At 39.8% G+C, this 24,914-nt stretch overlaps 1 long non-coding RNA gene across 2 annotated transcripts in view; it reads right to left on the minus strand.

The window, feature by feature from the left end:
* The window catches only part of LOC106782902 (uncharacterized), a 160,567-nt gene that overhangs the window by 94,504 nt on the left and 41,149 nt on the right, over positions 1-24,914 (minus strand). Inside the window, exon 5 of one of the 2 annotated variants that reach the window (XR_011434178.1) lies at positions 16,898-20,134. The exons of the other annotated variant lie outside the window; for it this stretch is intronic. This is a non-coding gene — a long non-coding RNA (uncharacterized lncRNA). Of the gene's footprint in view, positions 1-16,897; positions 20,135-24,914 lie in introns of those variants that run through there. 2 annotated transcript variants of the gene reach the window in all.

Genomic DNA, 24,914 nt, shown 5'->3' on the forward strand with positions numbered 1-24,914 from the left:
ACCAAGACAATCATTCTCTTAGGGAACATTAGATTAATTTCAACATCATAATTATCCCAGCACTAATTCAATAAAAGCTCTTTCTCCTTTACATGAGTTAAGGTACTGAAATGCTACTGAATTGAAACAATCATAAAATTAAGAAAAATATTATATACTGGCAACCTAAATTAATATGCTAAAGTATCAGTAACTTGTCCCATTTTTAATGGCCCATTGATCAGTAAATTCCATGCCATTGCTCCAGCAGATCCCTGAGTCACTGTAGCTTCATGACTGAGAATTGAGGACAGGCCAAACTCCCCAAAGAGACTGCACAGTCATGTGCCCAACACTCTCCCAAAACTTCACCACGCACAAAACGCTAACTCAATTCAGAATCACAGAACCCTGCTTCTTAAAGATTACTATGAAGCTTTTCTAAATTAATAGCCTGCTCAAATGCTTTTACAAAACTCTAAGAAAGTGAAATTCATGGAGCCTCCTTCATATTTTTCATTTTAAAAAAAAGCAATGTCACAAATTCCAGATTATGCAAAAAACATAGCTCTTGCTGCAATGGCCATCTGCCATGATGATGCTAGGCAGAGGTCTTCTCTTGGTGCCTCACTCTTCACTGTCCCTAAAGCGGAAGCTGGGTGTCACTACTTGCTATAATTGGACCAGACTCAGAGGCATGGGCTCAATCAGACCAACAGCTCCTGTTGTCTTTGGTGCCACAGTCACTGAATCTGGGTCCTGATGGCCTCCACCACAGCTGGGGTACACCTCCTACAACTTCCTTAGGCTGTTGGGATTCCTTAAGTTTTGATGCATGCACCTTCAATGGGCTTCCAGTGTCAGCTCCTTCACAATCTCACAGCCAGCGCTCTCCTCAATCTCCAGACCCTGAGAAAGAACCTCACCCACTGGTCACATCTACTCTGTTGGGGATGAATTCACACTCAAGTGCCTCAAGGCTCCTTCAGACAAACAAGCTATAATGAAGTTCACACATGTTAATTTAATAAGTCTAACAACTAACTTTGAATTTCAAAAGGAAGGCATCAGTGTGGGCCCCGTTCCTCAGAGGAAACTCCTGTAAGCGCATGGTTACAGATAGATTCATAATGGAGGGTTTCTCCCAGTGCCCCTCAGTAGCAACTAAGCTCTATAGTCCAACAGATATCAGAGAAGTGGAGTAAAATCTACCCCCTATAACCTGAGCATATTTCCTGGCACAGATGAAGTGTCTTTCTCAAAGACAATGTATATAAAATGCTGTGCACATGACAACAATTTATCAATGAAAGGCAGCTATTGTTATTAGAAACATAATCACACAGTATACAGATTCTGCTGGGCCACTTCTTAACTAGGCACAGAAATAACCACATGGAATGGCAACCAGCATTTCTTTCCAATTCCATAGGCATCTACGTATTCCTTGAAAACTCAGAGTTAGGTCAGGACAGCACAGACCTTTGGAAGAGTCCAGATCAAACTCATTCTATTTTTCCCCATTTCTAAATTTTCCATTTGCAAGTAAATGACTGTCATGAGTTGACTAACAATATAAAATGATAAGAGTGTGTATTTTCGTCAATAACTAGAACTGGCCTGCCTGGATAGATTCTTGGAAAAGGAAAAAGGAAAAAAAAAAGGCAAAGCTCATAAAAGTAGAATAAGCCGAAATCAAAAGCTGACCCCTGGATAAATTCCTCAACTGCGTCTATACCCTCACCAGCTCACAGACAAGGAAAACAGGAAACCAGACACTCCTTTTAATCCTAGAGGCCAGAGCTGAATCCCGTCTCCTTTCCATTTGTCCAAAGAGACTGGAAGATGGGAGGTGTTCACGAATGGAATGAGCTTAATCCGCTGGAGTCAGCCTGGCATCGGCATTCCAGGCTCTGCTCCACCCCATGGATGTCTAGGACAGCAGATGACAAGGACACACATTCACAGTCCTGTCTCCCCAAATGTGTACTACTAATAACAACAGCTTACATTCATACAGCGCTTACCATGTGCCAGAGACAGCTCTAAGCACAGAGTGTGTGGGAGAAAGACTGTGTGTGTGTGAACGAGTGTATCATGTAATCTTCACAACAACCCTATGAGGAAGCTACTATTATTATCCTTACTTTACAGATGGGGAAACTGAGGCCCACGGTCACACAGCTCAAAAGTGGCAGAGCTGGCATTTAAACTCAGGCCACCTGACCTCTGGAATCTGCGCTTTAACCCCTCACCCTACTGGCTGGAGCGGACATTTATCCAAGAAGGATGCCAACTGGAGGACACACCTCCAAGCATTGCCCCCAAAGTGCCACCAGAGGAAGTGTTGTCTCCTATTTCTTTAGGTGATCCTGTGGCCTTAGGATTTTTCAGACTTATAGTGTCTGCAGCTCAGCTGGCAGAGCTCCTGGGCCCCTTTGAGAAGTTAAAGATAGAACTGGTCACTTAATTACGCCACAGTACAGTCTGACTTCCTCTCCCCTGGGAAGCACTGCCTGAGCACTGACCATTTACAGACGTAATGTGAGAATGGCTCTCGTGCTCAGACACTGCTGTGGATGAACGGTGTCCCCTGAGTTCATATGTTGAAGCCTAACCCCTAATGTGATGGTATTAGGAGCTGGGGCCTCTGGGAGGCAATTAGGGTTAGATGAGATCACAAGGCTGGAGCCCCCACGATGGGATTAGTGCCCTTATAAGAAGACGTACCAGAGATCTGGCTGTCCTCTCTCTCCACCATATGAGGACATAGCACGAAGGCAGCTGTCTGCCAACCCAAGGAAAGAGCCCTCACCAGAAACCAACCATGCTGCCACCTTGATCTTGGACTTCGAGACTCTAAAACTATGAGAAAATAAATTTGTGTTTTTTAAGTCAGCAGTCCATGGGATCTTGTGATGGCAGCCCAAGCTGACTCAGACAGACACAGACAGGGTTTAATGACAAAGACAGGACAGACACTTAAATCTATGTCCAGGGAAGAGATTCCGACCAGAGCAAGAAACCATACTAGAGGTTCACTCGTGGAAATATTTATGCATTTTAATAGAGAAGGTAAAGAGGGGAGAAAGGGTATTTGTCATTGAGGCAGATAATTATTATTTATTACTATTGCTACCATTTACTGAATATTTAACAGATCACGTTCTCATTTAATCTTCAAAACAATCCTCTGTGGAACTGAAGTTTAGAGAGACTAGGGAATTTCCCCAGCACACACAGCAGTGACTGGCGGGACAAAGACTGGGCCCCAGCTCTGACCCCAAAGCCACCTCACTCTGCTTTGCATCACGCCAAAGGTGGCAGGACAGGTCTGGATTTTTCTGGCAAAGCTTCCAGAGTCGCTGAAATCTAGGTGGGTAGAAAGCCAAAAAACAATGTCTAGATTCAAGGCTTTCAAAAAGAACAAGAAGGTACTTCTATTTAGTTCCTGGCAAAACAAAGGAAAATAGCAGCTTCTTATTTGTAAAATGAGTCTCCCTTTTAAATTAATCCAGGGTGAATAAAAAGATGGCATCAGCCAATGTTGTCCATGAAGACTGCTATCTCAAAAGATCCCAAAAGGGCTTTTTTTTTTTTTTTTTTGGTGAGGAAGATTGGCTCTGAGCTAACATCTATTGCCAATCTTGCTCTTTTTGCTTGAGGAATATTTTGTTGCTGAGCTAACATCTGTGCCCATCTTCCTTTATTTTGTATGTGGGACACCGCCACAGCATGGCTGGATGTGCAGTGTGTAGGTCCGTGCCCAGGATCTGAACCCATGAACCCTGGGCTGCCAAAGCGGAGTATGTGAACCTAATGGCTACCCCACCAGCCTGGCCCCCTGAAAGGGATTTTGATAGAGGATAACGATGTGCTTGTGTTATTCAATCTTAGGTCCCATATCCTTTCAGGTAAGTGTGAAAACTGGGAATGACTTGATGCTTTAAATTTAGTAATAACATATTATTTCAAGATTTTGGATTTGAGACCCAAAGTGCTATATTCTCCCAGCACTCAAAAACCTCTGCTCTAAAGTAAATTAGTTGAGGACTAAAAAATTCGGCAATGCCGACTGAGTTCAGGCTGGCTATATTTTTTTGTCTGAAGCTCTCTGCTCATTTGAGCATTTTGTTCTCAGGAACAGCCCAGTATTTAAGAAAAATTGTCCCACAAATCAGTAAAGGCATTCTTTGTCAACCATCTGGCAGGCTGTTAAATGGATGATTTTCTCCTTCTTTTCCCAGCCAAATGAATTCAACATAATCTACTACCAGATGTCTTCTGTTTCTGAACAAATGATGATACGAAGCAATTTCTTTCCATCTGCAAAGGTATAAACAGTGAAAAATCTTGGCTCCATTTAAAGTGTAATGCAACAAAATGTGGTGCTCTGAACTCTGAGACACACTATTCAATTTTCTCTCAATTTTCTTACGGATATTTTCTATTTCCCAAGATTATTCTAAAGAATAAGGGAAATGATACATTCAGAGATGAATAGATAATAAATGTTGGCTCTACCTGTTTTGTTATGAGAATAAAGTTTACCAGGAATTATAAATTACTCATACATATGAGCAGAATTCGATACTATAATCAATATGCCTTAAGAAAATGTTCAGCCTATTAGCATTTAAAGATATGCATGACTGTTGTTGCTCTGCATGCTAATTAAGCAAACTAAAGTTTATATTACTAAGTGTAATATTTAATTTACAATTAACATAAAATGTAATACACAAATTACTTTGTATGTGTCAAATGACTTATATGCCTCCTCTTTCCAAAAGAACTTAAAGCAGATTACAACAAAAGCTATAACTAAGAAAAGCAGAAAATTTCCAGGCAGAGGACCAAAAAGAAGATGTAAACATTTTGACTAGAAGATAACTTCATTGTTGCCACTGAAATTCAAATTTGGTTCTGCATACCCTCATAATAAGGTCCAATACATGACTGATGATAGATAGACACACAGCTACATAGATACATATAAATACAGAGATATATAGATAGATACATACATAAATAGATACACAGATAGATACACAGATAGATGATAGGATAGTAAATTGTGTGGTGGTCATAAATAGATACATAAATAGATACACAGATACATAAATAGATATACATAAATAGATACACCGATAGATACACAGATAGATAGATGATAGAATAGTAAATTGCGTGGCTGCCATTGTACCATTACTGCAAAGGAAGAAACATGGCAGCTCTGTAAAGAAGACTTTTTCCTGGTGCTAAATTCAAACCAAGAGTTTATAGGTTAAGGGAAGAGAATTGATGAAGAAAAGGAAACACATTCTTAGAACTCCTCTGAATCATCTTCAAAACATAAACCAGAAAGTCTCTATGGAGATGGACCATGAAGACCACTTCAACATTCCAGGAGCTCCAAGATGACAGGATCACCTACACAAAGATGCTGAAACAAAGACAGAATGGGTACTGTCTTCTCAGGGCTAGAGAGGAGACAGAGATGGCAAACTCAGATGACTGCAGGACCAGGCGGTATACAGAGGCTACGCATTCAGGCGAGTATAATACAACAGGCGTGCGGCGGGGCTGTGCCAGGCAGAGAGAAGTCAGGCCCTGCGGACAGTACGGACTCAGCCCTAGAAGAAACACACCATCAACCACACATGTTTGAAAATATTACCTTCTTTGATAAAACCCCCCAATGTAGGAATTCAACTCAAATGTCATAATTGTCCTTTATAAACCAGTATGGGTCTTTCATGTCTGGGTTTATCTAAATTCTTTGTTAACTCATTTGCATTTTTAACCTGTGCTATTACTGTGAAAAATGAGTCCTGTAAGCTTACTCTCCACTCTAGACTTCTCTCACATTTCTTGTATTTTCTTATGATTCGGTCAACAAAATAAATTATATTTATTTTATAATTTATTACTAATTTCATTTATAATATGTTTTGTGGGGGTTTTTTGGTGAGGAAGACTGGCCCTGAGCTAACATCTATTGCCAATCTTCCTCTTTTTCCTTGAGGAAGATTGTCGCTGAGCTAACATCTGTGCCAGTCTTCCTCTATTTTGTATGTGAGATGCAGCCACAGCATGGCTTGTTGAGCACTGTGTAGGTCCACGCCCGGGACCCTAATCCATGAACCCCAGGGCCACCAAAGTGGAGCACACAAACTTAACCACCATGCCACTGGGCTGGCCCCCATAATAGATTTTTAATATAGTCACTTCTGACTCTCCGATTCTAGGCTTCAAGGCACTAAAATATTTAGTCTGCTTCTCACTGTATCCTTTTTTTTTTTGCATCTTTTTGAAAGTTATTTTTAAATACATAGTTAATACACAAAGAAATGTTTTTGAATACAGATCTGTGGCCCCACCCAACCCCACTGCCTTCCTCAGAAGTAACCACTTCAATGTGAATACTTCCAGGTCTTTTTAAAATACATTGATAGTCATATAATGCACATGGAGATACATTTAAGTTTTTTATATTAAATATTTATGTTAGTATTACATAATGTATTGCAACTTGGTTTATTCAGGTAAAAAAGCAAAATCCTCAGATGTACAGACACACCTGTACATGTGTCATTTACTAACAAGAACTCTTGGGTAGAAAGTGATCTGTGTCAAAACAATTATCCATCACGTAAAATCCTGGTCGTAGAAAGAAGTTCATTCAGTTCATTATTCTTTCATTTCAGAAAAACGTCTCCAACTGTATTCCTCACTGCTGTTCTGTATTTTCACTATATGTCTCATTGTCCATACACTTCCTGTTCGTTTTGCTTCTATGCCTGGTCACCTGCCTCTTCTGTCTGCAACTCCCCCGCAGTGACACATGTTCAAGCCCACTTAGCCTTCAAGAGTAGCTCACTGAGGCCAGCCTGGTGGTGTAGTGGTTAAGTTTGCGCACTCTGCTTCAGTGGCTTGGGGTTTGTGGGTTCAGATCCCCAGTGCAGACCTACACACTGCTCATCAAGCCACGCTGTGGCGGCAGCCTACATACAAAATAGAGGAAGATTGGCACAGACGTTAGCTCAGGGCCAATCTTCCTCATCAAAAAAAAAAAAAAAGAAGAAGAAGAAGAAGAAGAGTAGCTCGCTGACTCCTTCTCCTAAATCACTGCTTTCTTTGTTTTTCCAGTCAATAGCTGTGTTCTCTTGGGAAAGTCACTAAACCCTTAAATCTATTTGCCCAGAGAATTAGAGAATGTCTCATCTTCCTTCCAGTCCTCATGTACAGTGCTTCTAAAACACCTCCCTCTTGGTGAACTCCCAGTTGCTTTTCGCATGTTCCTCTTTGTGGAACTCAGCAAAGTCTCGCTTGTATGATGGAAAGCGTGGCTGCTTTCCTAGGCTGGATGGCGGAGGGAGCACCCTCTGGCTGCTCGGTCAGGACTCACAGGTGAGCACTTGCTGGAAAGCCTCGCCGTGACTCAGGTCCTTACTAGTTTTCCTTTTGAACAGCTTGGTTGAGGTATAATTGACATACAATAATGTGCATGCATTTAAAGTGTAAAATTTACTCTTAAGTATGTTTACAACTGTGTTCTGACACATTTACGCAACCAAGAAACCACTGGCCCATTCAAGATAATAAACATATACATCCACCACCCTCAAAAGCTTCCTTGTCCCCTTCGCAATCCTTTTATTCAAAAAGTCCTTCTTCCACTAGGTTGCCATATAATTACAGATTCTTCTGTATATAAATGATGGTTTACCTTGGTTGCATAATTAAATTTCAGCAGGGCCCTTATCTTCCAGCGTTGGCTAGGAATCATCTTATTTCCTAAGTTACTATTTTGCAACCTTTTTTTTTACACAACCCAACCCTATCAGTGACTGTTCTCACAATAGGGAGGGACTCTAAAACAGCCCTTTGGTAAAAATCCTTAGTCTTTATATGGCTTAACTGAGAGAAGGATCTCAACAGACTTTCCCAGAGTCTTCAAAAATAAAAAGCAACTCTTTATAAAATATCCATGCATAAGCATTCTATGACCACGACATTTTAGAACAAGAAGGCACTACTACTTAACAAATATTTAAAGAAACAGAAGTTCCTAGGAAAATCAGGCCCCTTATAAACTACGCAACAGTTCATAATTCACTCGACAAGGATTAATCCCCACCAGCATCATTACCTCACACGCACACACCTTCTGGAAGGTTACTTCCGATGAAAACTCAGCCATTATATCTTCCATTATGAATATCAGAATATCTACTTGGAGACTAAACACTTTAATATTCAAGGAACAGAATCATTCGAAACACAGCTTTTATGATGATATATTTTTAAAATAATGACCTTATAAAAATTGAAGAATGGTTTGCACAGGGAGCATCACATGATAGGATGTAATTCATCAGGCAACAAAAAGCCAGGCCACAAGATGCAGATGAGGTCATGCAGATTTTACTGGAAGAGGGCAGTGACATCACAGCAAATCTCTAGTGACGCATGAATTGTGACAATTGCCAGTTGTCAATTGTGTGGGGCGGGGTAAGGATAACTCTGTGTGTGTGTGTGTGTGTGTGTGTGTGTGTGTGTGTGTGAGATCAATGAGCTTTTCGAGAGGCTAAAATGTCTTTAAACAATTCAGGAAGTTTACTAATCTGGAACAGACCAGGGCCAGACATTCTGAGAACATTACCTTCTACTGAAGTTTAATTCCTAGATGATGAGCTTAGCTTAAAATCTGAGGATACTCACACAGCTACTTGGCGCTGCTTTCAGAGTGAGTTCTTGCGCCTAATTTATCTTTGCATCTCCCAGGCTGAACAGTCTGTATCGAAACTTCGTTGGGTGAGGAGTGACAGAGTTAATAAATGCAGAGGAGAATAAATAAGCCCAATGGTGATCGCGACACATAAATTTATGAGAGGGGGCTGTTGCTTTCGCATCAGGCGCTTTTGTTTCATTTGCTCTTTTAATAATTGGGAGATGGCACTGCAGTCACAGTGGGACAGAAGGATGGTGGGGAAGGAGGGAGGCATTCCAATCAGAGGCAGAGAAGCAGAGTGGTTACAGCATGGCAGGGCCAGACCATTTGGGTTTGAATGCTGGTGCCAATATGTACATATAAACTTGGACAAATTAATCTCACTGTGCTTCATGTGTAAAATGGAATAATATCAACACCTACTTCACAGGATGATTTTCAGAATAAGTTAATATAAGTAAAGTGCAAAGAATATTAAAGAACAGTGCCTAGCATATTTTAAGCATTATATAAGACACTGCTATTATTGTTTCAATATTTCTTTTATACTAATTTGTATTGAACATCCAAATAATTGGAGAGAAATAGGTGAAAATATAATAATTTGTATCCTAGGTTGTAGGGTACTGAAACCCAACCAAGGTTGGAATTTTTTTTTAGTGGAAATTATGCTAAGAGAGCTTGGGGAAGGTGTGTGTCTGGTGGAGCAGCAGCACGGGCAGGTGCTTGGGTGAGCCTCAGGAAAGAGTGGAACCACGGACAACTCAGATACCGCCAGACTCTCTCCATCGCTCGTCTCCATGACAGCTTCCCTCTTCCCTCTCTTTGCAAAGTGGCTTTCCCATCTCTAAAACCCCACCAGGAGACATGGGGCTTCCCATCATAAATTCAGAGACCGGTTTCCTTTTCTCAGGTCCAGTTTTAAAAACCTGGGGCCAGCCCAGTGGCGCAGCGGTTAGGTTCACGCACTCTGCTTCGGTGGTCTGGGGTTTGCCGGTTTGGATCTGGGCACGGACCTACGCACCACTTGTCAAGCCATGCTGTGGCAGGCACCCCACATATAAAGTAGAAGAAGATGGGTGCGGATGTTAGCTCAGGGTCAATCTTCCTCAGCAAAAAGAGGAGGGTTGGCAGTGGATGTTAGCTCAGGGCTAATCTTCCTCAAAAAAAAAATTAAATTAATTAAATAAACAAATAAAAACCTTCCCAGGGAAGGCCTCCTATTGCCCGTTCCTGAGGCAGCTCCAGAAAGGTCCAGATGGATAAGGGGTGGAACAACACCCAACAAATGAGGCTGCAGGGCATTGCTAAGCACACTTTAACATCTTTAGAAATGTTTTTACATGAAACGAGATATATAAGAGCAAAAATCAAGTTCTTCCTCTGAATCAGTGCCATCTTCTCCGCCAGGTTTTCTCAGCTGGCTTTTCTTCTCAAGCTCAGGAAGACTCCAGGAGCCAAAGTAAATCTCCCAACGTGCTGATACTTTCCCACACTGGAGACAGAACTGTTTGTATGATGTTCATTTCTGAATGGGTCTTGCTTGTTGTATATTATTTGTTTGGTCTAGATTCCACGTCTAGATGCCTAAGTTAGTTAGAGGACTCTCATTCTGGTTCCTAACCACAGGTTTTTGTTTTTAAGTTGCAACTTAGAAAATGATGCCATTTGATTCTTGTCGTCAAAAAGTTGCGGCTATGTATCATAAACTCTGAACCAGAGTTTTAATAAACAAAAACAAATTTATATTCTGTTTGAAAGTGTTGCAATATGTTTAGCACGTGGGTATGGGTGTGCATGTGTGTGTGTGTATTTTTTACGACATTCTCAGTACTTTTATTTCCATTAGAATAACAATATGTTTCCTTCAAAATAATTCCTGATATACCGCAGGGAAGACACTCTTAGCCTCATGTATGTCCAGCTTTAAGCACAGTGCTAAGCACACAGAAGTGGCTCGCCAAATAATGCTTTAGAAAATTAATGAGTGAATGAATAAATGAATGGACGAATGGAAGAAGCGGTCGTCTCTCCAAGCCTGTTTATTACAATTCAAATGTTACCATGCAGGGAACAAGAGAAAAAAGGAGGGCAGCGGCGTGGGGAGAATAGTGTTCTAGATTAAAAGTAACTTCAGAACCAAAAGCAATAAGAGGTGCTTATTGGATGTTGTTTTGGGGAAGGGAAAAAAGCAGCTGTATAAAAGAACATGATATAACTGGGGAAATTTGAATATGGGCTGGGTATTCAATAATAGGAGACAGTTATATTACTCTGGAGTGTGATAGCACTATCGTTATATAAAAAACTCCTTTCTTCTTTGATATGTACAGTGTATTATTGGGAATAAATAGGAGGTTTAGTATTTATTTTAAAATATCTTAACAAAAAAATGGAAGCAAAGATAGCAAAAGATTATGGTTTATGTATATATGGGGCAAAAGCTACTGACTACAAAGGCGATTAAGTAGTTCTAAAACTATGATTTTGGAGATTTATTGTTTGCAGGGATAAAATATGCTCTTCTTTTTTTTATCTATGGAAAGAAACAAAGGGCCCTTTTGAAATGCCACCAGACTAATTTTCCCGTTTTTTAAAAAATTTTTATCCTTCTAATGCACCATACCTGAGACAAATCGGAAAACTCACTCTTCCACAAAAAGATAAAATTTCAGGCTGGTCATTTCCTTTTATCCTCTTGGAATATCCTCCGCTCTCATCTCAACCTCTTAAAATCCAACCTTCCACTTAAGGTCCAGATGAAATACTGTCTTGAGTATTAAACAGTCGCAGCTCGAAGGAACTGCTTTACCATTCTAGAATCATGGTGTCAACACTTTGGCGAGCACGGGAATCATATAGGGTGTTTTTAAACCTACACAAGCCCAAACCACACCTCAGGAGACTGGGATTCAATGGGTTGAGATTGGAGTCAAGAAATCCGTATTTTTCCATGAGTGACCAGGTATTTGATGCAGGTGCTCTAAGAACCTTATGTTGAAACAAATGCTTGTCCAGACGTGCTTCTGAGCCTTCCTAATTGTTTTGAATACATGTTCTCCCCACCATAGATTTAATAAGCTTACAAACAAAAATCACGATTTACAGTTTCCATACCCCCCAAGAGTCTGGCACAGTATCCTCTACATATAAAGAAAATTAAATATTTGTTAGAAAAAGGATTTAGAGTTAGTAAGAAATTCTAATTGTTCCTAAATATTTATATCTCTTTAAAAATTGTCCCAGTTGATTTTTTAAAAATATTTACATTTGTTTTAGTGGTCCCCTTGATTAAAAAAAAACAACACAGAACATTTATAACATAACTTTGGTTATATATACACTCAGACTATTATATTATGGTCAGGATTTGTACTTACGTGGCTTTTTTTTAATACAAAGTCATATAGTTACAATTTAAATACTGGCTAATCAGCCTTTCACAGATTTTAGTTGTTACTAACAGTTTCCTTAAAGGAAATCAAGTTTCCTTTAAAAGAGTTATACTTTTTATAAACAAGAAATCATGGTGATTTCTTAAGTTATGGAGGAAATGTACATAAATATATATTATATATGTATATTTATATATTAAATATATGTAAATTTCCTTCGCAACATAAGAAATCATCACAATTCCTAAAGTCTACAATAATACACAAACACACACATACATAGACACATATATACACACACATATATGTATGTGTATAGAGAGAGAGGAGTCAACTTTAGCTAATTAAAATATGGTGTAAATGAGGCAAGGAGTCCAAAGTAATTAGTCTCCTGGTATTCCACACCCTAAATGTTATCAGATAGTTCACAAATGTCAGTCAGCTTGCACATCAAGGAAACTAGGGGAGGGCATCCAGGCGAATAGATATCTGTACTCATCTTTCCATTTTTTTCCATGTCCCCTCCATTGTTAACACTGCTGTCGTCCCCTACATTACATGACTATGATGTGTTCAGGAGTAACATTCTCTATGTTTATCTTGTTTTGGGTTTGTTGAGTTTCTTCAATTGCAATTTAATGTTTTTCATTAAATTTGGGTAAGTTTTATCAGCTCATTAACCAGCCGACACAGGCCCCATTGGAGTCTGATTTTGCTTAGAACTTACTTGTCTCTTACTTGACTCTTATTCACAGAAAAAAGCTTGAAAGCTTTGACTATTTCTGAGACATAATGTAAACAAAAGGAGAGAGAAAGAAGGAACAGAGGAGCCGGTGATGGTGGAAATGAGATACTGGAACATACTCCAAAAGCACAGTAAACTGCTCAACTGGAATTACAATATGCCACAGACAAAACTCCCACTGGTACTCTAGTCAACAAAAGTCATGTTAGCCACTGTGTCACCAGCATGCTACCAGATGCTCAATTTTTATCTCATCATAAGCTTTATCTCATCATAAATCATTTATAAGTGAAACCATTTCACTGACTCAAAAATAGAAGTCGGTAGGGAAATCCTACTGGTCTGCTTCATAGAAATATATTTTATAGACACCTCTGCTGTAATAAATGTATTCTATAAAATAATCAATGTCTTTCTACCCTATACCATATACGCTTTCATTACCACTCTTTCACAAACTCTCTCTCACTTTAACATTTTTCTCAAGGAGTATGTCAACTGAAAGGAATGTGGAAAATCAGAATCTTTGACATTGATCCAAGATTCGTTTATATAACTCACAGGTAAAGAAATAAGAGCCGAGTCTAGAATGAAGCATATGAAAGTCCCAGATGGTCTAAAAGCAAGTCTTTCCCACCAGCTTACTTACCGCGTCACGTGCCTTTCATCAGCATTTAAGTGAGGAGAGTCCCACCTAACCTTACACACAGGACATCTGAGGACAAATGACCACTTGTACCGCTTTGAAGTCCTGAAAGATAGCCTTTTACTCACAAAAGGCAGTTTGGATGGAGTTTTATTTAAAGCTTTTCATTGGCTTTCTGTACCAAATGAGGGGTAAACTCAAGGTTCTTTTTACTTCTTTCTTATCAAATATGGCAAAGTCTCTCACACCAAAGCTAAAACATAAAGACTTGCCTATCCCTCACATCCTTTAAGAGCTACACACTTTTGTTGACTTATGCTGGGATGGAATTTCAAAGACAAGGCGCATGCGAATTTCAACTGTGGTCAATATATTTAGCAAAAACAGCTGGAATAGTTGTCTAAAACAAGAGGAACTACAGAAAATTATGTTTAATTCTCACGTATGTCACTTGAGTTCAAAGAATCAAAAACGCACTGATAATCTGAGAAGTTTTTCTTCTACCTAAGAAACAGCTAATCACAAGAGCACACGATTTCTATTTCCAGTGGGCATGTTCAGTGAAAATAAAAATAGAATTCACTGACTATCTGTGGATCCTCCTTCTTAAAAACCGCTTTGAATAGATATCAAAGGAAATATGGTTTTAAAATTATCATTTAAAAAAGGAGAGCATTTGAACAAGAACATATATCAGATTTCCTTTTATTTATGAATTCTGAATTTTGGCTCTATCGTAATGCCTTTGCCAGGAAAGTCAGGTGGTGTTCTCATAATCAAGTAGGGATTTCCTCTAGTGTCCTCAATGAGGAAGTTTCTAGTCATCCCAGAAGGAGGATTAACAACCAAGATTTCCCATCTGGTGGTGAAGATGGAGAGGTTAAGGATAAGGAGCCAGAGACGAAGTTCTGAGCTGAACCACTCCCAGTGAACAGAAAGGAGGCCTCCATCTGGGTTCTTACAGCATGTGATTTCCTTCACTACCGTGGGTTTATCAATTTAACTCACATCCAGCCAGATGATAGGCTGGTTTTTATTTCTAAAATTACTGACAATGATGCATATGACCTAAAAGTAATCCAAGAAGAATCTCTGGCCCTTGAGGAGTTAGTAGTCCACGTGTGAATTCATGGTGCATCCACAAACAATGTTATTACTACCCAGAAAGCATTTTCTACACAAATTGTTATATGAGAGTCTTTAATGTTTTAACCTTGGAGGTGAAATTAAGAATGTTTGTGTTTGCATGAATAATCTTGCCATGGTAGCTTTTAGAAACTAATTCTCCTCCCAACCCCCACCTCCCTGGCCCTCCTAAATAGCCTAATACATTCATTCAATTAGCACAGGTATTTTGGCAAAAAGTTCTCTCCACCCACCCGATTTATAACCGAGCCCCAGGGCGAATCAGTCTAGAAATCAGACCCGTGAGGAAGGATTATGTTATCCGCCAAGGCAATGCTACGTGCTCCAGTTTACACCTTTCTGTTGATAGTTACCCTGGAACTCAAGAAGCCGCACTGGGCTCTGGGGAAATGAGATTAATCAGATGTGATGAAATGCTGATTCGGTATCAGAGAATATTTCAGTGATACCATAGATACATCCATCTTTCAGATGAATACAACAATTTGCTCCTACAGTAATGGGGAATAGTAAGATGTTTTAAGGGGATGATGTAAGCATGGTATCAAAATTTTATTTGGACAACAGACAATAAAAGTACTTACAGGGGCGGGCCCTGTGGCGCAGAGGTTATATTCACACACTCCACTTCGGTGGCCTGGGGTTCGCCTGTTCACATCCTGGGTGCGGACCTACACACTGCTTATCAAGCCATGCTGTGGCAGGCAACCCACATATAAAAAGTAAAGGAACATGGGCACGGATGTTAGCTCAGGACCAATCTTCCTCAGCAAAAAGAGGAGGATTGGTGGCAGATATTAGCTCAGGGCTAATCTTTCTCCCAAAAAAAGTAATTAATTAATTAATTAATTAAAATAAAAGTAGTTATATACACAGACATTATCCCCATTTTCAATATCTTTAGCAGACATGCACTGCTAGGGTTTTAGGCCTTATTTTTTTTTTTTTTCCTCTCTTTTTTCTACTAGAGAAAAACTAAGACTTTATCTTCTTTTTATGAAAAACTACAGCAAACTTACAGCACGTAGAAATCTTCAATGCTTACGTCTCCTTCCTCATCACCTTCAGTTCCACCAACGCAGACCCCTTCTCCTGTCCCCAGAATAAAGTGATCAAATCGCGACAATAGAGACTGAGAAAAATATTTGAGGTACTGGAGACTCCATTTCTTCCCTTTGTGCTGATTCCTACTCCTTCTCCATGGAAACAGTTTCTTTTTTTTTCAACAAACACTCGCTGGCCTATGATAACATAAACATACTTTGCACTGAATAAATTTTGCCTAAAGTTTACTGCACACATTCAAAGTCAATCATACGACTGTATCAATAAAATGCCCCAGAGTTGAGAATATCTCAATGTTTCTGGGGTAAAAAACTCAGTAACATTTCTAAGGCATTCCTAGACCCCCTATCTCCTATCACTGAAGTATCTCAATAAGTCGTTGCTTATTACAGAGAAAACTATGTTTCAAAAAAAGGTAAGGACACAAGCTATAAATCCACGATAAAAGGACATTGATACATGTTTTTGTTTCTTCAATGAACAAATATTTATTGAGAGTCAACCAAATGCAGAGCATTATGCTAGTAATCTGGTGCAGGAAAGGGGCTGTGTCAGGAAGGTTGAAAATAAATATTGCAACACTCCAAAATTCCGAAACAATTTACAACCTTGGGGGAGAGGGGACTGAAATGGAGGAAAGGTTAATTATTAATATAAAGTAATTTTATTCAGCAGATAAGAATATACTTTTGAATCCAGGTTTCACCAATTTTAGCTGGTGGCCTTTATTCAGTTCTCCAAAATATCTCCTTATCTGAAATGAGAATAAAAATAGCACCTTTCCCATGAGGTCTGAGGATTAAATAAGAAGATGCTCTTAGTACAATGCTTGGCACTCAGGAAGCACTCAGGAAATGCCGTCTAAGTTATTAGGTGTCAAATGAGCAATACAGACAAGATCATAAGAACCTGGAAACGGAATTGAAGTACTACAGAACAAGGCTGTCAAAGGGAGCTTCAAGCCTGAGGGAGGACTTCCCCATGAACTTGAAAGATGGTTAGGACATGAATGGGCAGAGATGACTGAGTGAGAACTACAGTCTGTGGAAATGAGTAACAGTGGAAGGATAGACATGTCACATTTACTGGGCCAGTCTAACTAGAGTAGAAGGTGTGGGTTGAAATTTACTAGGAAGTAGTATTGAAAAAGAAAGTAGAGGCCAAATGATGAGGGACTTTGAATAAAAGGCAAAATAATCTGCACTTTATTGGTAACGGGGAGTCATTGGAGATTGGTGACTTTGCATATTGATCAAAAATATTCACACAAACTTATGGAATTTAGCTTTTGACAACAAACGTTCCAGAATAAAACTCAAGATGGTAATTAGAGAAAGTGACCCGTTTAGAAGTATGTTTAGATTTTTCTAACCCATGCGTCATAGTTTAATGTCTTTGCCCTATCACATTCCATTTTCGGACAGATGTCCAGGGGTCTTTGAATTTCCAAGCAAAAGGTAATAGTTAATCTATTTTTACCTAAGATACTAAACATGTTTGGTCTACTGAGGTCTCCGAGTAGAGGAGGATAAAGCAATGGTAAACAGAAATTACCTAATGAGTCAACTGTGTGTCTAGTCTTGAAAAAGCTGTCTTCGTATTACCTCATTCTGATTACAAGCCAGCTATTCATCAGATCTCATTAAGCAGATAAGCATGCAAAATTAATCTTCATAATACTCAACGTGATTTTAGGCCAGACCAAAGATTCCTATATATTTTATGTCTTCTGAAATGTTAAAAATTAAAAAAAATTAATAGAACCTTTTAGTTTTAAAATTCCAGAACTCTGAAAAATTTCAAATCCAAAACCTAACACAGGCTTCCATGTGTTTCATTTCAGATTTAAAAATACATTCTTTTTGTCTGTGATTACCTAAAAAATATTAAAGCATGGAATATATCTATTCTACAGACATCATACTTAAATAAAAGAGCAATTTTTGGTCTTGGTAGAAATTCCTCTATTATCCTAGAATAAAAGTCTAGTAGCAAATATGGAGAACTCTCATGGATCCTCTCTGTCTTGCATTCATTATTTTCTTTTCCTTTGGTACAGATATGGTTCAGGACCATACCTAAAAATGGACATACGAAAGGATTTATCGCCTTTTCCCCATGAAAACAGCTTTCAGCTTCGGCGCCCCGTCTCTTGCAGCTGGGAATTATAACACTAAAAGTTAGAACGGGCCAGAGACAAAACTGTGGAGGAAATAGTTTAGGGTTTTGTGCCCTTACAGTATCCTAGATCCTTAATGCAGGCAGCTTTGTGCTCTGAACACACATTTCTGCCTTTCTTTCAATGAGCCCTTGTTACTCAAGTCACTGCAAATTAACTGAAGTCAATCTGATGAATTAACTAATACTCATAAGATTCAAATGTATGACAATAACTTAGGCCGCACCTTGGGAGAGCATGGGGAGTGAGGGATCCATATCTTAATAGGGGTGTTTTCAGACAAACTGCTTTAACCATTAGAAAAAGAATTTAATTGCTGACTCTAAAACCCAGAGGGGTACCTGGGAAGAGATGCTTTCTAGCAGAGTTCCCTCAAACCAAATCACTCTGAGGACGCAGTCATTCTACCAATAAGGGCAGCCTCGCCTGAGGATAAAGGAACCCTGTCCTTTATCACCTATCCTTAAAGGTGCTTATCCTTTAAGCACCATGTGAAGGGTCAACAGTCGCCAATTCCTGACTCCAGGCACGTCTCTACACAGCTGAGTCATCTCTAAAGGAAAGACCTCTGCTCCTATTCAGTTCAGCTCCACAACCATTTACTCAGCAGCCACGAGCAGTAAATAAACTACCACGTGGGCTAATGTGGGGCAGCAGTGCTCAGCTTGGCCTAGTGACACATGACCTGCTGCAATCAATCGTGGGAAAGCAGTCACTGCTCATCCCTAAGACTTATTTTAGTTCTTCTTCATCTTGATGGCCAAAATCTCAGTCAATCCCTAGCATGTCTTGAGTGTGAGTACGTGGTGCTGTGCAGCAAAGCTTAAGCACACTGATTGGCAAAGTAAGGAGCCCACACTCTCCTGAGTGCTCAGCAACTACTGCTCCCAAATGTCTCTCCACCAGCCTAAGAGTGTGCTCTTGAACTTCGGCAGCAAGAAATTTTGCAAGAGGCTTCACAGCTTAGTTGTAACCTGGCAGAGTTCATCCCAATAGCCTTAAGCTTAAAATAGTTGAAACTAGTATTAAATATTACTAGATTAAAATCTTCTAGAGTGCAGTGACTATGTTTTATAATCCACTGTGTCGATGCAAACAATCCATAATCAATCTATAAATCAAAATGGGGGTGAGTTTATCATGAGCCAGGTCTGAGGACTATAACCCGGGGCCTCCCTTCCCCAAGGAAGGAAGGGCAGCAAAGAAGTGGGGTGTACAGATTGGTTATAAACCATCTTGAAACAAAGAGCATACATTACATATGATAGGAATGTCCCTTGTACTACTGTCAGGGGATGCTTAGCTGGCTCAGCAGGTCAGTGGTGACAAGGTGAGCACAGCAGGTCAGTAATCCTTAGCTCCCAGGATGAGATGCTTATCCTTAAAGCAACGCGAATATGGAGGGAAGTTACATCCCTATCTTTAAGGGCATCATTCTTATCTTTGGGACACAGTAAGTAGTTAAAGCAGATGTACGATGCATGCTCAACGGGCCACATCAGACCCTTTTGAAAAAACAAGGTCAGGCTGAATTAGTTTTAACCCAAATGGCTTCTTCATCTACTCCAATATATCCTACTGCTTTTCATTTATTTGTCAATAGTAACATTCAGCATCTTCAAAGGTTGCTCAATGGGTGAAACAGAAAAAGGACAACACATTGAGTCTGGGGAAACAATGAGCTGGGAACTTCAGGCCCCTCTCCTCCTACCCCACTCACCTCGCTGGTTGCCCTGAGGCATCCCTGAAACCTTCAAGGTTTCTCAGAGCACAGGTTAAAGGCATCACACCAAGCTTTAAATTCTATAACTGCAAGGATAAAGTTCACCTGGTTTATCACTGCCATCCTAGTGCATGCCATAGGTTTGTTATGAAACCAAAGTGGGTTCCCTCCGGATAAGTTAAATCAGACTCTCCACCAGAAGCAGTTGTCTCACAAAGTAAAGTGTATTTGCGGCAAACAGGAGACCATGTGGAATTGTTTCCAGAGTCATGGTGTCCTCCAAACAAAGAGAAGCAGGGACCTTTTATTTCGGATGTGGATGAATATTCAACAAGGAGAGGTGGGTATTCGCTTGCACAGGCTCAGTTGGAAAACATGCTTCCACATACACCGCAGGTTACAGCGATAAGGCCTAAGCTCCTCCTGGAGAGATCTTAGCATTAAAAATAAGGCAAAGGTCATAGGTGTAGCTCTCATGGTGATGCTTGGTCTGTCCAGGGTGGTTGGTGACTTCATCTCCTTAAGATAGCAAAAGGGAAAAAGAACAATTTGGAAAAACAGTTAAAATATCCAAACCCACCCTTGAGTTTCTTGGGACAACGAGTCTGTGACAGGTTGTGGCTCATAGGACATGCTCAGTAAATACTGATAGAAGGAATGAATGCAGGACCATCACATTTCAATAAACCACACAAGGAAATGGGGTAAATTTTTAAAAGACTCTATAGTAATCATCTTATTCATCGTAGGATTCCTATAACATTGCCTTTAAAAACTAAAAAAGCCTAAACAAAAAATCCTCAAAATGCATGTGGAGAAATTTTATGTTACTGTAGTAAATGTAACAATTCATTGGGCTGCAGGTCTTCAAGAACAGAAACTAAACAAACAAACAAACTCCATTTCAGGAGCAGCTATTCCATTGTGCTTGAGTAGAATGAAAATTGGGATTCATCTCCAAATTCACTCATGCTCCTCATTGGCTTGAGTTTGAGCCATGCATCATTTATTATCCTTTTGGAGAATTCTTTCTCCGGTCACTGGCTATGGCTGCTGAAGGGAGTGACTCTTTCCTTGGGTTCCCGATCTAGCTTTTGTTCCAACTTCAGAGTGCCCTTGACCTACTCAAATTAATGCTCCAGTTCCAAGTTACAGGAAGCTTTCCCCAACCCAGATCGTTAAAGACTCATGTTTCACTGACAAAGGTGGGTACACTTTAAGGTTGCCCAAAGGCAGAGCCCGCCCAGAAGCTCTTCCGTGGCATTTCTTAATTAGAACAGCACACGCTGGTCGCTGAAGACAAGGAACTGTACAATGTTTGCTGACAAATTATATTGAATTTATAAAGTGAAGTTATCAAGGGAAACTGCCTTCTTCACTGAGACAAACAAATGTCTTCTACAGCGCGAGTCAGCAATCAAAATCATCAAAGAGGCAATCAAAAATCATCTGACAGGAGAACCTTTGGGATATTTTCATTTATTAGAAATAATGGCGAAGTGGTTCCAAAAATTTAAATTTATACATACAAGAGTGCACAGTTATAAGACCCATACTGTTCATAGTTTATATTGATCAATTCTAATAAAAATATTAAAAGACTAAAATATTTTTGAGACATGGAGACAGATTGGGGAGAGAGAAAAAAGTGAGTTCTGTTAGAGAAGATCTCACTTATGACTCAAGGATTATATCAGTCACATCAGCTTTCACTCTGATTTGAGAAATTCCTTAAAAGAGTATATGTCAGCCATGTGGATCTATGTCTGCAGTTTGGTCATAGGCTCCAAAAGAGTAAGGATATTCTAAGATTGATACGCCCATTTCAAAAATTAAAAATTCTAGGAATTCAAAGATTCACTTTCCTTCCTCTCTTGAAGGATGGGTGCTTAGTAATTCAGACAACTTGTAAAGTTAGTTCAAGAAACATATCTGCAAAAACTTGAAGATAATTCATAGTCAAACCCTCAGACTCATCTCTAAAACTCTGGCTTTGTCCCCACTGCAAAGCTCTGAAATTCTCCAAAATCTACTGTTCCATTGGAGTCAGAACATTCAAGCCATGGAAGAAAATTCAGCTTTCTATTAGCATTTGGTCTATCCGCACACTCAGTTTTAGCCTGAATACCTGCATTTCCTTGAACAAATCAGTACTATTCATTTTTCTTTATTGTTTAAATTTCAATATGCTCAGATTTCTCATCATATCATAGAAAGATACAATTTAAGAACCACTCATATCGCTCAAATTGGCGCTCTCAAAATCCTCTGACTGAAAAAAAAATACTTAGTCTGAAAAAAGCAGCCCAATGAATATCTTCAATAACTTTCCATGCCCCGGCCATCTATCGCCACATTCTATTTCAACATCTTCCAAACACGTCATAAACTATTTAAGGGCTAAGGGGATGAGAACAAAAGAGAGTTTCAAATGTGGTCGATTTCTCCATCTGTGCTATTAACTTGGCTTGCAAAGTTTATTGCACAAACTCTGATAATTTATAGTACAATGGGAGCTGTGCACAAAAATAGTTGTCTTTAAACTTAAATGACTAAAATATTTTCTTCTTTTCATCAGATGCCCCATCTGTGGCAAATGAACTCCGTTTTTACTGCTCTGAAGGTGATGGAAATTTTCTATCTCTTGATCTTGGTGGTAGTTACAATGTTTAAAAGTCACATTTATAAAAAGTTACAAGGCTATACTCAAGATTTGAATTTTTTACCATACAGTAATTATACTACAGTAATTATACTATACTCTATTCAGGAAGAATGCGTTCAAATCCTAGAGCAAGCAGATCTTTGCAGAATTAACCTGGGTCTCAGTTTTCACATATATAAAATAGTAATAATTATGCCTCCTTCCCCTCATGGTTATATAATTTATGTAGCCAGGGGAAGAGCTATTTTTCATACAATAAAAATTAGCTAACGCCAGGTGCCACTGAACTTAAGACACAAAGCTTAAGAGCATTTTGATTATTTTCAATTGCTTGGAAATCTGCATAGTTATCATTTGCTCCCTGCCTCCTTTCTCCTGCTCCAAACCCACCCCAGTTGCTATTCAGCAAGAAAAGGTTGGCCTGGCACTGGTCATACCCTTGCAATTTGAGGCTGCAGTGCTGATGTCACACTCTGAACACTGGGCAGGGCACCAGGAACCTTTCTGTGTCCCTTTTCAGAGAGCCAGCATTGACTTCCCGAGCCTACTTTTAGTTGTAATACGGACCTGGCATAGAAACCCCTTTGACCCCAGGGCTGGTGTCCTAAATGGTTCGCTGGGTCTTTTTTCTTGTATTCTCATTCCTTTGTCCAAAAGAGAAAGAGAAGGAAACCTAAGCTGGAAAGCTACCCTGGTGACAAAGCTTCTCCCCTTTATTCCGAAATTGGGAACAATTGTGAAAGCAATTTGGGGCTGAATGCTAGAGATTCTGTTATACGCTTTAAAGAGAGATTTGCAGTCACATTCTGATGACTAATGTTCATGACTGTTTTTCTTAAGGAAACAAGTCCTATTCCCCTCGGCAACGTTAAGCAGAAATTCACGTGTAACAGAACAAGTCTTAGGGAGAATCAGGCAGTGATTTCTTCACAGAGAGCAAACATTTTAAACCAAATCAGTTTGTAAGACAAGCGATTCTTAAGCACTTTCCTTTGAGCAAGATAACTGTGTCTTCACACCCCAGGAGTCTTCACAGAGCATCTTCCACACTGAATGCTTTAACAATATTTTCAAAACAGTTTTCCCAACCATCAGTTCAACTGCATGAACTGGCCATTTATGGCACACTGCCAGACACCATTACAGTGTTCAGCCAGTTACACTGAACTACTCTTAAGCTGAAGCCAGAGAGCCAAGAATCTTTTTGCCTAACTATATTAGTCTCAGCAAAAACACTAATTTTAAGATCATTTAAATCAGCTTATTTCCTAACATATGGCACATGCAAAATATGTTTAAAAGCTATTTAAATCATTTTTATCTTTCCTCAGCTACTGCTTCTTTGGCTAGGAAATGGTATGAGTTATGCATGAATTAGAAATTAATATTAGGTAGTATTTATTGAGGCCTTACCATACCAGACACTATGCTAAATTAACACGTTTAATCCTCATAAAAGTGCTGTTTTAGATATATATAATTTTTATTAGCTCTGTTCTTCAGATAAGGAAATTAAGACTCAGAGAGGGTAAGAAACTTGTCCAAAGTCACACAGCAGTTATTTTCATTCAGGCAGTAAGGCTCCAGAGCACATGCTTTTAACTCCATGATATACGGTACAACTGTACTGTAAATCGTCTACCACTTATACACAACCCAGCAAGAGAGTTTCTTGACAGAAAAATCAAATATCAAATTTAAAAGGCACAAAAATATCCATGTTTTGGCTTTCATTTCTTTACCAGCATGTCCTATCACTTTCTGGGTGACCCCTACGTGCCTGGCACTGTTTCAGCTGCTCCCTAAACAGAGAATAAGACAGACAAGGTCCCTGTCCTCAAGGGGCTTGTTTCTCGTAGGAGCAGGAAGCGACAGAGAATAAAACTATAAACAAGAGAAACTCAGAATCTGCTACGCGCTGCGAAGGAAAATTGAATAATATGATAGAAGGTGCCTTTGAGACAAGATGAGGGTAACTTAAATAGAGAGGTCTGGAAAGCGCTCTCTGAGGACACAGTATCTGAGCTGAAAAGAAAAATAACAAATTACAGAGGCCGGAGACCAGAGAGCACTTCCCTTGTGCACAGCTGAAAGGGAAGAAAAGGGGAGCCCTCTGGCTGGAATCTAGTGAGCAGTGCACCCGTGGAGTGTGCTGCAGTCAGACAAGCGGAAAAGCAAGCTCAGAAACAGCCATCCAGGCAACGGACAGATTTTCTTCTGAGCACAACAGGCAACCGCTGGAGGGTTTCGAGCAGGGCGACACAGACCACTCTGGCTTCCTCGTGGATTGTAGCAGAGACACAAGCAGAGCGGGGAGACCAGTGAGCAGGTCAACCATCTCAGTGAGAAGGGAGAGGGGCTCGGGTTACGGTAATAAACATAGAGAAGAAGAGGAATAAATGGTTTCCGAGAAGCATTTTGGACGCGTATTGACAGGTCTTTTGGCTAAGAGCAAGCGCATGGTGGTGACACTTCCTGAGACGGAGGAGGTCTGGAAGGGAACAGGATGGGAGAGGTGGTCCAGAGGCAGGGAGGAGGGGAGAACAGATTCAGGAGTTCTTTTCCCACGTGTTGAGTCTGAATCGTTTCATTCGTATCCAAATAGAGATTGTTCACAGCAATTTTTGAGTCTTC

This window comes from Equus caballus, chromosome 30 (assembly GCF_041296265.1).
Source record: "Equus caballus isolate H_3958 breed thoroughbred chromosome 30, TB-T2T, whole genome shotgun sequence".
Lineage (NCBI taxonomy): Eukaryota > Metazoa > Chordata > Mammalia > Perissodactyla > Equidae > Equus > Equus caballus.